Source organism: Muntiacus reevesi, chromosome 2 (assembly GCF_963930625.1).
Source record: "Muntiacus reevesi chromosome 2, mMunRee1.1, whole genome shotgun sequence".
Lineage (NCBI taxonomy): Eukaryota > Metazoa > Chordata > Mammalia > Artiodactyla > Cervidae > Muntiacus > Muntiacus reevesi.
The window spans coordinates 97,672,883-97,685,718 of record NC_089250.1 but is presented as its reverse complement, the minus strand read 5'-3'; the positions used below and the strand labels follow the sequence as shown (position 1 = coordinate 97,685,718).

Genomic DNA, 12,836 nt, shown 5'->3' with positions numbered 1-12,836 from the left:
GGAGAGAGAACAAGATTCCATCCGGAATAGAAATGAAAATGCCACAAACTATTTCATAAAAACAGACTGTGACGTAAATTGCACATCAGTATTGCACTGTTGTGGTTATTTTGAGAAATGGTTTGTACTGTAAGTCAGCTGGTGCTGCCCCACCCTCGATGGTTTTGTAATTCTCTGCACAGTAAGCAAGTGGGGCAGCCCTCAGATCGCTAAGACAGAAAACAGACCCAGCCAAACAGAACTGACAATAAAAAGATAATGTCCTTTTAACATAACAGAACAAGAAGATTGGTTTTATTAATGAAAAAAAAAAAAAAAAAAAAACCTATTTTAAATGGTCCCCAGCTTGCCATTTGTTTTGATAAATGGAAAGACAGATCTTCCCAGGATAGGCAACAAAAACATCACTCTAGAACTTAATAAAATGTGGGAAAATACGCCAGTTCAGGGTTGCAAACAGAACAAAGAATATTTCAAATGCAAAAACCCAGGGTTTTAACCAGCTGTTTCCAAAAGCAAACCACTTCAAATGGATGGCCACACAAATATAAAAATATGTGTTAATATGTTAATATCAGCTTTTGCCCTACTATTACTTCATCACCCAAAAAAGAAAACAACAGAAAGCTAAACTAAAACCAAGCACGCCATCATTTCGAGGAACAAATGGACCCACTGGGAGGCAAGGCCAGCTTCCACCACCAAGCATCCACCACGCAGTCACTGAATTCTAAGCCACATTTAAAAGCCACTTTAGATTTCTTCTTGAGAATTATGCATGTGATACCCACATGGTTCATCTCAGACAAATTTAAAGGTCACACAAGACAGGGATTATGCAGCAGGTGTATCTACTGGTGAGACCACATGCCTAGACAGACCTGTAGGTAAAAGTGGTGACCACATCTGGGGAGTAATTCTAAGGGATCTGACCTGCCTTGACCTGCTCCCGGTCACAGGGTTAACTGTTTAGTTACAAGTCAACTATTCATTCTTAGGGAGTTTCAGTGCCTGAAGAAGAGAATATAAAGAGCCCAGGAAACCACATAAGAGTCAGACCTTGGACAAAATTTCTCCCACTCTAAAACTGTGCCAAAAGTTTTCTCAGAGGTTAATTTATGCATTTATTTATTTACTAGTGACCCAAGTAAGGCTATTATATTGGGTTTGAACTTAGCTTAAACCAACCCTTTCTTGGTTTACAGGAAGCTACTTTTAAGATTCAGTTAGCCCCTCTGGTTACCATGACAGAGTTGATATAAGAGAGGGAAATCAGACCACCATTAGCACAATTAGTCTTAAAAAAAATAGCTACACAATCTTTTATTTTTCAGTTTTTAGTTTATGTCTGCTGTCATTGTGAGAACCATAATACCATTACTGCAGCTGCCTTGTAAGCCTTTGACATATGAGAGACCCTCCTGAACCCCCAAACTTACAAATAAACCTAACTAAAGTGAGATGCTGGACAGATCAATAGCTAAATGATTTAACGTCCACACATTAGTCTCTTAGTATGTAAGATGTGAATTTGTGCCTTAACAAAATGACTAATCACTATTTGTCATGACTTTCATGGACATGATTATTTCACAAGTAGTTAACACTGATCAGGCTAAATCTCATCATTTCCCACATGGTTTATATCTGGGGGGAAAAGCCTGTGTATGGAGCACTAATCCTAAAGGAAATCAGTCCTGAATATTCATTGGAAGGACTGCTGCTGAAGTGGAAACTCCAATACTTTGGTGACCTGATGTGAAGAACTGACTCATTGGAAAAGACCCTGATGCTGGGAAAGATTGAAGGCAGGTGGAGAAGGGGACAATAGAGGATGAGATGGTTGAATGGCGACACCGACTCGATGAAAATGAGTTTGAGTAAGCTCTGGAAGCTGGTGATGGACAGGGAAGCCTGGCGTGCTGCAGTCCATGGGGTCACAAAGAGTCAGACATGACTGAGCAACTGAACCAAACTGAACTCATGGAGCACTAAATACCAAAAAGTGTAAATTGATTAATGTTGATTACCTAATGCCTAGCATTTTGAAGCCATTCTATATATATACACACATACACATGTGTATATGTGTGTTTATATATACTGTATAACAGAACATATATCTGGAAAAATAACATCACAGTATGGCTACTTTCATTAAAACTCCGTGGTCCTTAAACATAATAAAATCAAATAACATTTAAGATCTTGCAAAGATGCTTTTGTTACAGTCAGTGAAAATAAGAAAGGTACAAAATAATATGATCAACCTCTTGTCTTTTGTTTAATAGCATTATTGAGATAGAATTCACATACCAAATAATTTATTCATTTAAAATGTATAAGCTTTCAGTATATTTAATTGTGCATCTACCACTACAATTAAATTTATAACATTTTCATTTTCCCAAAAGAACCCTTGTATCCCCTCATTCCACATCTCTTTGCCCCTCATCAATTCTAGGCAACTACTAAACTACTTTCTACCTCTATAAATTTGCCTATCTGGATATTTAATATAAATGGATTCATATAATATGTAGCTCTTTATAACAGCTTCTATCACTTAGCATTATGTTTTCAAGGTTCATACATATTATAGAGTATATTACTATTTCAAGGGTTCCCAGGTAAAGAATCTGCCTGCAATGCAGGAGATGTGAGTTCAGTTCCTGGGTTGGGAAGATCCCCTGGAGAAGGAAATGGCAACCTACTCCAATATTTTTGTCTGGGAAATCCCATGGACAGAGGAATCTGGTGGGCTACAGTCCTTGGGTTGCAAAAGAGTGGGACACAACTGAGCAACTAAACAACAATCAGCATTTCATTTTCTTTTATTGCTTAATAATATCCCATTGTACAGATAGGCCACATTTTATTTATCCATTCCATCAAGTGATGAGACACTGGGATTATTTCCACTCTTTGGCTATTATGGATAATGACGCTATCAACATTTGTATAAAAGCTTTTGTGTGGGTATATGTTTTCATTTCTCTTGTGTATATAGACCTAGGAATAAAATTGATGGGTCATATGGTAATTCTATGTTTGCCCTTTTAAAGAACTGAGAGACTGTTTTCCAGTGTGGCTACACCATTCCACATTCTCTTCAACAGTGTATGAGGTTTCTGATATGTCCACATCTTTGCTAGCACTTGCTATTATTTGTCATTGTCTTTTTGACAGTCATCCTAGAAGGTGTGAAGAGATATCCCATGTTGTCTTGTCTAATGCCTAAAAATCATTAACAGCGGGTACACCTAGATTGTGACATCATCTGGGATTCTTATTTTCTCCTTTGTTTGTCTGCATATTTACTGTGCAACTTTTTTTAAAAGATGTGGACATCTGGCAAAGTGTGTTAGTCGCTCAGTTGTATCTGACTCTTTGTGACCCCATGGACTGTAGCCTGCCAGGCTCCTCTGTCCATGGCATTCTCCAGGCAAGAATACTGTAGTGGGTAGCCATTCCCTTCTCCAGGGGATCTCCTGAACCCCAGGTCTCCTGCATTGCAGGCAGATTCTTTACCATCTGAGCCATCAGGGAAGCCCAGGAACATCTGGAAAATTTATATGGAATTTCAAGAGATCTCAAGTAGTTAAGAAAGAAAAAAACTGGAGGACTTACACTTTACTATTTCAAAACTTACTACAAAGCTATAGTAATCAAAGTAGTGTGGTACTGGCATAAGGCTCAAATGTGATTCAGTAGGATAAAGAATCCAGAAATAAACATTCAAATCTTTTGACAGGGTGCCAAGACTATTCAATGGGAAAAGGCAGTTTTTTCAACAAATGATGTGGGTGAAAACTAAGTATTGATAGGAAAAAAATGCATTTGACCCTTACCTCCCACCACATATAAAAACTAACTCAAAATTTATCAAAGACTCAAATTTAAGAGTTAAGACTACAAAACACAGGAGGAAATCTTCATTACCTTGGATTTCATAATGGTTTCTTAAACATAACACCAGAAGTGTAGGCAACAAGAACAAAAAATAAACTGGACTTCATCAAAATTTAAAACTTATGTGTACCAAAAGACACTATCAAGAAAGTGAAAAGACAACCCATAGAATAGGAGAAAATATTTGCAAATCATATAGTAAATGAAGGATTGATATACAGAAAACAAATAGCTCTTAAAATAGCAAAAAGAGAAACAATTCCATTTAAAAAGACTTGAATAGATATTTCTCCAAAGAAGTTATACAAATGGCACATGAAAAATTACTCAATATCATTAGTCACTAGCAAAATGCAAACCGAAACCATAGATACTACTTCACACCTACTAGTAATACTACTATTACTTAAAACATAAATAAAAACAAAAACAATAAACTCCAAATGCTGGTGAGGATGTTGAAAAATTGGAACCCTCATACTTTGCTGGTGAAAATGTAAAATGGTATAGCTACAGTGAAAAACAACCTGGAAGTTCCTTAAAAAGTTACATATTGAGTGATCCTATGACCTAAAAATTCCATTCCTAGGTATATATTCCAAAGATCTGAAAACAAGAACGCAAACAGACACCTGTACATCAACATTAGCAACAGCATTAATCCTGAGAGCCAAAAAGTAGAAACTCAAGTGTCCAACAACAGATAAATAAACAGTGTGGTTATGCATACAAGGGAGTATTATTTAGCCATAAAAAGGAATGAAGTTCTGATACATGCAACAACAATGAATGAACTTTGAAAACATTATGCTAAGTAAAATAAGGCAGACAAAGGCCAGATAATGTATGATTCCATTTTATATGAAGTTATCCAGAATAAGCCAAATCTGACAGAGTAGAAGAGAGGTTTCCAGGGGCTGGGGCTAGGGCCAGAGGCAGGGGATGGGGAGTTACTGCTTAGTGGGTACAGAGTTTCTGTTTAAGATGATGAAAAAGCTGGAAATAGATGGTGGTAAGGTTGTACAACACTAGGAATGCACTTAGTGTCACTGAATTTTACATTTAAAAATGGTTATAGCGGTAAACGTTATATGCATACATTTTATGCAATTTTTTTTGAAAAGGAGGACTACCTGGCAAGGGTTATATTTTCTACCTGGATGCACTCTTCACTGTTTCTTGAAAGGAAAAGAGGTGTCTCTCCAACCAGTAACTAAGCTATCAACCCCTGGAGGGCACCGTCCGTGTCCTAATTTCTTGTTATCCCCCCTAGATCTTTGAAGGGCCATTGACAAATGCCAACTGTCTATAGAGAGCATTGCAGTTAACATCTGAACATCCTGTCAACGAGTAAGAGCTGTCAAATGTCATTTGTTAATTCTAGGTTCTGGACCAGCAGCTCTTCCCCAAAGGCTGAAAGAACCTAGAGAAAGTTATCCTCCCAACAGTGCTGCACCACTGCCCTTTTAGATGATGGGGCCTGAGTTTAGGTGGTCATCTCATTCTCTGACTTTTTAAGAAATAACTTCACCACTCAGGGGTGTGTGGACCACCCTCAAAGAGCTGAGCCATCTCCACACAGCCGCACTGACCTCTAGGAGCTCACATCCTCAGGTGACAAGAGACACCTGGATTGCACTGTTTCCTTGTAAATCATCATGGGCTTTCTGGAGTGGCTTAATGAGGTGGGCAAAATGCCTTTCTCCTACCACTGGCTCGTCTTAAATCAGAGGTCTTCAAATTGGCGGACCCCTGGACCCAGAGGGTCCAGGAAGGCTTTCCTAGGAGGGTCTACACAGGCATGGGACACATGTTCAAGATACGTTTCACTCCCTACCCCATTCATTTCCCAACAGCGAGCCTGCGCTCAACACAGCCAACCTCCTTTTCCATCTACTATGCCATCTTATGATCACTGAAGAGACCAATCAAAATACTGGTTTTGGAGAAGTCTACTTTATTGATATATTAAGGGACAGTAAGCCATAGGCTTTGATCTTTCCCCCCTTTTCACATATTTCCATTAAAGGAGAAGCTTGGCAGTAGAAATAGAGTACTTTGGCCTGCATTAAGATGTTCTGAATTCAAAAAAGGCAGAGCAATAAAGGTTAATGATGCTGATCCCTTTAAAATGTAGCTGGAATGTTCTGCAAGGCTACCAGATTTTAAAAAATAATCTAGATAAAAACCTAAGGATAAGAACTTGCATGATTTATATCAGAACTGTTGTATTTTAATAAACATAGATTTTAATATTTAAGATTTTATCAAATGATATAAAAGATTTATTCTAATCATAGTCAATCACCATCTTATTCCATCCCCTATCACGTTTAACACTTTCTTTGCCTGTTAACAAAAAAATTCACTTAAATTTATGATAAAAAATGTTAAATGTCTACTCAAAATTGAGAAAAGACATATATATGACTTTTGAAAGCTCTTTTAGAGCATCACTATTCAATAGAATCATTGTGAGCCAAATATGTAATTAAACATGAAAAAGTAATGAAGCAGGTAAAATTAATTTTGATAATCTATTTTTATCTGTTTTAGCACTAGTCTTTTACTATTAAAAGTAATAATTCAATGAACATTTTGTCTCCCTCTTTTAATGATATAATTGACATATAACAATTTAGGCTATACAACATAACAACTTGATATATATATATATATATATACACATATATATATATCACATAGTGAGAACACTTTGTCTTATGTCACGGTGTAAATTCAAGTTTTTTTTAGGGTACATTTTAAAAATTAGTTTATCTAACTCAATACATCAAAAACAGTATTTCAACATGAGCAATGCAAAGAATTACTAATGAGATATTTTACATCATTTTTTCAAATGAAGTTTTAAAAATCTGTATTTTACATTTGCAGCATCTCAGTTAGGACAAGCCACATTTCAGGGCTTTGGAGCCACATGGAGCTCATAGCTATCATACTGGTTGGCAGAGCTTTAGAGAGTCCGCCGGGAAGGAAACCTGAAGACCACCATGTCAGACATGGTGGGCCTAAAAAGGCAGCTGGGACCACTGGCCTATTCTGGGTATTTGGCACAATCCCCACAGTGCCTTTCAGTCCCGCACTCTAGGATCCCACCATCTCAAGAAAAAAGGATCAGAGACCCAACTGGGAGAAGAGAACAAAACAGGAGAAAAAGCCATTCCTGTGCCTGTTATTTCATTGTTCTGATAACCAAAACCCCAATGAAGCCCAGAGATAGCAAGCAACTCTGTGTCATTATTTTAATAGAGATCCTCACTTGCCACCCCTAGTTTTCGGTGAATGATAAAAAGCAAACCAAAGTTAAAAAACATTAAAGCTTCAACTATAAAACCCCGCGAGAGCCCTCTGCTCTGGGTTCTATCTATTCTCCTGCTGACGAGCTGCAAGTTCCCCAGTGCCACGTCCACAGACTCTGTTGTGTCCTGTCAGAATATCAGGAGAACACTGATTGTTCAGAATGGGTATATTTTTTATCTTTTTTTTCCCTAGTGTGCACAGTACAAAAATTAGTTTAACATCTGAAAGAAAGAAATACTTCTAAAACCTAATGGAAACTGAAACTGCTATTCAATCTCACAGCAATGCAGTCATATAAAAACTCTGGCACCTTCTTACGTGCTCTCAACAGCACACGGAGGGCAAACATCATTGAAAGGCACTGATGTGGATGTGCTCTGTTTTACTTCCTTTTGTAAAGGGTTAGTAATGAGCATGCCAATGTAAGACTTCAGGAGACGAGTCTGGTTTATTCACATTTCCCGTAATACTTGTCATCCACTGAAAATCATTTTCACTGCAAATGTCTTCCTTTCCCTAGGTTCGAATATCCAAACCTACTTCCCTTTTCTCATAAAAGACACAATAAACAAATTGCTGGTGACTAATAAATTAATTCCAGTGATAATTCTGTGGTTTCATACATGAGTTTACTGGTCCTACCGATCTCTGTTCTGGGCACCTCTTAGATGTTTCTGTGATATGGTTTATGCTAGAGTACGGACTTCCAAATCCAGCCTGAAGCCAGTTTTTGTAAATAAAGTTTTACTGCAACACAGTCAGGCCTATTCACTGCTGCACTGCGTCCAGCTGCTCTCATGCCATAGCGGTGGATCTGTGTAGCAGAAGAGGCCTTACGGCCTGTCGGTCTGAAATACTTATTCTTTGTCTCTGCGAACCTCTGCTCTGGATAATGAATGACTGTTTCCAGAAACTTGTTATCTTGGATCACTGACATCACCTTAGTTCCTAAGATACAGTTGCTCTGACACTACACTGATCTTATTTGTTCATATTGGGCTCCTCTTTCTAGTCCATGGGATCTTTGGAGGTCAGGAAGTGGGTAGAAGTTCTGCCCATTCTACCATGTCCTAACATCACAGATAAGTGAAGCACACGGTAGGCTTCCAATTCATGTTCATTTCAATTGATGTTTCAAATGAGTGTTTTCTGGTTACTCATCATTTGGTGTCCCCTCCTTATACCCTGCTCCCAGATTCATCTCCTAGTCCCTCTGTCTTGCTGTGTGACCCCCTGAAGGTTGTATCACAGGTCTCCTCACACCCTGGCTTTTGCTTAGTTGAGCAGATGGAAGACACAGCAGGAGATCAGGTGGAGAAAAAGTGAGAAGCTGGGCTATTTCTCCCCTGCTGCCCTCCACTTCAGCACCACAGTTCTGGCTGTGGCTTCAGTCCTGCACCATGGCAGGTCCCTTGTGATTCCTGCTTCCACCAAAACCCCTCTTGCTTCCTCTGTATAACCCCTGGGTACCTCAACTGTCCCTCTTGGTTCTCTTTGCTCTAACCACATCTCTATAAATCTTCTCAATTAACATCTCTCCAACTGAATCCTCAGAGGAAATCTGTTTTTGCCTTAACCTGGAGAGAGATTCCTCCATGGTTCTCAATTGGCAAGTGTAGGATGTTCCCATACAGAAGAGAAAGGCTACCCAACTCCAGTATCCTTGCCTGGAGAATCCCATGGACAGAAGAGCCTGGTGGGCTAGAGTCTATGGGGTCACAAAGCAATTTAGCTTTAGGTCATGACTGAAGCAATTTAGCACACACAGGATGTCCCCACTCTCAGGGGTTAAATGAAACCCAAGAAAGGACATGTGTCCTGTGAGTGACTGCATTAGAATCACTGAGGGGTGTGTTAAAATAAAAATTCCTGGGGCCCCCTCCTGCCATGCTGAACAAGGACGCCTGAGCTGTGTCTCTGTATTTGGGCTTTGTAACAGCTACTCCTGTGGTTGTCACACCCCTATTGAAAAACATGAAGACACTCAGGTGTTGGGGCAGGATGGAAATATGAAACAGAAAATCAATTTGAAGCAACTACAGTGCATCTGGAAAGTCCTGAAGTCAGGTGTAGAAATACAGAACTATTAAGCTGAAGAGGAGGGGAGAGCTCCCTGTCGGAAGGTCACAGGGATTGGTAATGTTTACCATGGGAATTACCCACTTCTCTTGATAACACCGACTTCCCAGGCAGCACATTGCTAAAAGAATCCACCTACCAATGCAGGAGATGCAAGAGACACCTGTTTGATCCCTGGGTGGGGAAGATCCCTCAGGGGAATGGCTACCCAATGCAGTATTCTTGCAAGGACAGAGAAGCCTGGCAAGCCATAACCCATGGGGTTGCAAAGAGTGTGACACTACTGAGTAACTGAGTACACACATACACACACTTGGTAACACAAGTTAAACCCTTTAAAGGCTACATATTTCAAAAACACATATTCTATAAGACTGGCTTCAACAGCTCATCTACTCATGGGTACGGGAATAGCAGTGGGCAGAAAGATCAATTGCTCGGAAAGTTTAGAAACTATGAACCCCATAAGTTCAATCACTTATAGAATTCAACAGGGTAGATGGTAGAAAGACAGAGAAGCAGGGCAAGATGTTTACCAACTACTAAAGATATGATCTAGGAAATGAGAAATGATGATCTCTCAGAGGCTTGGTTTCCTAATTTGGAAAATGGGCATAACAATAGTGTTTCCCAAGAGGATAGATGAGTTGAAAGATTAAAAAGTATTGAAGCTAGGTACTTCCCTAGCTTCAGTGGTTCAGTGGTGAAGACACAGTGATTGCAATGCTAGAGGCCCAGGTTTGATCCCTGATCAGGGAACTATTATAGATCCCACATACCACAACTAAGAGTTTGCATGCCACAACTAAGACCCAATGCAGCCAAATATATAAATAAATATATATTTTAAAATATTGACTCTAGTGTGCACTCTATAGATAATCACTATTACTAGTGAAAGTTGCTCAGTCATGTCCAACTCTTTGTGACCCCATGGACTATACAGTCCATGGAATTCTCCAGACAAGAATACTGGAGTGGGTAGCCTTTCCCTTCTCGGGGGATCGTCCCAACCCAAGGATCAAACCCAGGTCTCCCACACTGCAGGCGGATTCTTTACCAGCTGAACTACAAGGGAAGCTCAAGAATACTAAAGTGGGTAGACTATCCCTTCTCCAGCGGATCTTCCTGACCCAGGAAATCGAACCAGGGTCTCCTGCATTGCAGGCGGATTCTTTACCAACTGAGCTATCAGGGAAGTTGCAAATCATCCCCTCAAATATTCCAAAGAACACTAGCTTGTGGGGAGAAAAGGTAGCACATTATCAAAAGTTTTATTAAAAAAGGGGTACGATAGTATGAAAAGCATTGAATTTAACACAGTTCCATAGACAGTCTCCTCAGGGCATTTGATAAACTAAGGGGCATTTTAGCCAACAGGAGGAATTAAACTCCCTCTGCTGAATTTATTTTACCATGAAATCCTCTCTCACCTGCTTCCTTTACTCCCAACACCACTCCCCCCCTCCTTTTTTGTGGTCATTTATGGCTCCTCTCAACAGGCTAGTGTTTCTCTGATCAAATTTTGGGGACAGGGTAGGAGTATGCACCCAAATGTTGATCATGGCAATCCCTCAAGCCCCCTTCATTCCCCTCTTGCACACACAGCCTGCTTAATGCTATGTAATTACAAACAGTTTATCATGCATAGTGTAGTCACTCATTTGTATAACACTCCAGAATTTGTAACACCCCTTCACATGCTTAGATTCACTTAATCCTCCCAGAACCCCCCTGGAAGTCCACATGGATATCCCTGTCTTATACAAGAGAACAGAAACACAATGAGGCAAATAACTCGCCCAAGGTCGCCCACCTAACAGCAGGGATAGGTCACCAAGCATTAAGGGTCACTTTGTCCCCATCACACTCCACCTGCCTTCTGCTTGGGCCACAATCTCTAAGAGGGGTTACAGCAGATTCATGAGAATCTGAGAGAAGCTCTGAGACTGTCCAGTGGGCTGACAAGCTTGAAAATCCTTGTGATTTTCTGAACAAATGAGAAGCACACTTCTCATGTCAGGTTGTACTATTCAAGTAGTCTTTTCAGTCTCATGTCTCCAGGCTCAAAACAATCCCCCAAGGAAGCCTGATTTTGCCTTATTTGGAAGATAATCTTGGAAAGAGACTGCTGTTGTATAAAACACCCTTCATTGGCGCACTTCTCCACTTTTAACCCCTCAGCAGAAAAACTATTTAGGCTCAGTGAATCCAACAGCACTATTTCTCTCTATAATTCTCTCACTAAATTCTCCTCCCCTGTTTGGATCCCAAGACCAAGACCCACAACCCATCCCACCCTCATCACACACATAGCTCACACAACTGCACCCTCCGCAACCTGGAAAAGATAGCATTCAACATCAAAATGGCCATCCATCCAGTGGCTGATCAGACGCCACTCGCTGTGGATTAGGGGGAGACCATGGAGGAGGACAAAGATCGAAGACCTGGTGGCCCTGCCCTCGAGGATGCGCAGCCTGGTCTTCTGGGTGCCAGGCATGTGAACGAACATACCAGTAAGTGCCCTGACGAGCCATGGCAGAGGAGGCGTGTTGTTGGTACCAAAGGAGCATCTAGAAGGGCTTCTGGGGACTTTCCTGCTGGTCTAGTAGCTAAGACTCTGCACTCCCAACGTAGGGGGACTGAGTTCAATCCCTGGTCAGTGAACTAGATCCCATAAGCCAAATAAATAAATGCACATTAAAACAATTTTTTATTAGAAATGAAAAGAATAGCTTTCTAAAAAGAAAGCTTGAGATGAGGTTTGAAGGATAAATGGACACTCTCTAAAGCAGATAAAAACACCATCCCTTCCTGAGCTCTTTCTATGTGGTGGTCATAAACACATCTTTCTCCTCCTCTAGACAACCCTACAGCAATTATTACTATCCCCATTTTCCAGATGAGGAGACTGATGCGTAAAAAACATGAAGTGACTTGCAGCAGTGGTGGGGGCTCTGCTCAGGAGGCTGTAAGAATGGATTTGAGCCCAGGTCTGCCTGCCATTACAGACTCAAAAGGAGAGTGGTGGTGGGTAAAATAGTTTCAACAAAAGGAGGCGTTTAAAAAAATACAATTTGGATTCTGATCAGGTTTACAAAGGAAAAAACCAGATACATCGGCTAGGTTGCCTACAACTTAAATGCTTCCTTTTTCATTTTTATTTCTGGCGCTTGGCTTGCCACCTTCATCAGGGTAAGTCTAGCATACTCTGTCCACATAAATAGTCAAGATCACTTTTAATCAGGAAGGGTATTATTAGTATATTCTGCCTCAACTGAAATGCAAACTCAATTTGAGTTTTTCCTCAGCTGGGACATGGACAGAGACCATTCAGATAACAGGTGTTATCGTTCATGAGGCCAAGGCAGAACCAATACGTAGCTAAATGCCATTCACAAAGCACAATTTAACAGCTCCGTTTAGCAATTCTTCAAAACCAAGATGATTTAAACAGTCTCTGAACACCAGCCAAGATGCCACCAAAGCATACTTAAATACCAGCAAATATTACATAAGAT

The 12,836-nt window shown here is 40.2% G+C and overlaps 1 protein-coding gene and 1 pseudogene across 1 annotated transcript in view; one reads left to right on the top strand and one right to left on the bottom strand.

The window, feature by feature from the left end:
* ARID5B (AT-rich interaction domain 5B) overlaps window positions 1-12,836 on the bottom strand; it is a 188,913-nt gene that overhangs the window by 106,222 nt on the left and 69,855 nt on the right. The window lies entirely within an intron of this gene.
* The window catches only part of LOC136159014 (histone-lysine N-methyltransferase SETMAR-like), a 30,158-nt pseudogene continuing 29,059 nt past the window's right edge, over window positions 11,738-12,836 (top strand).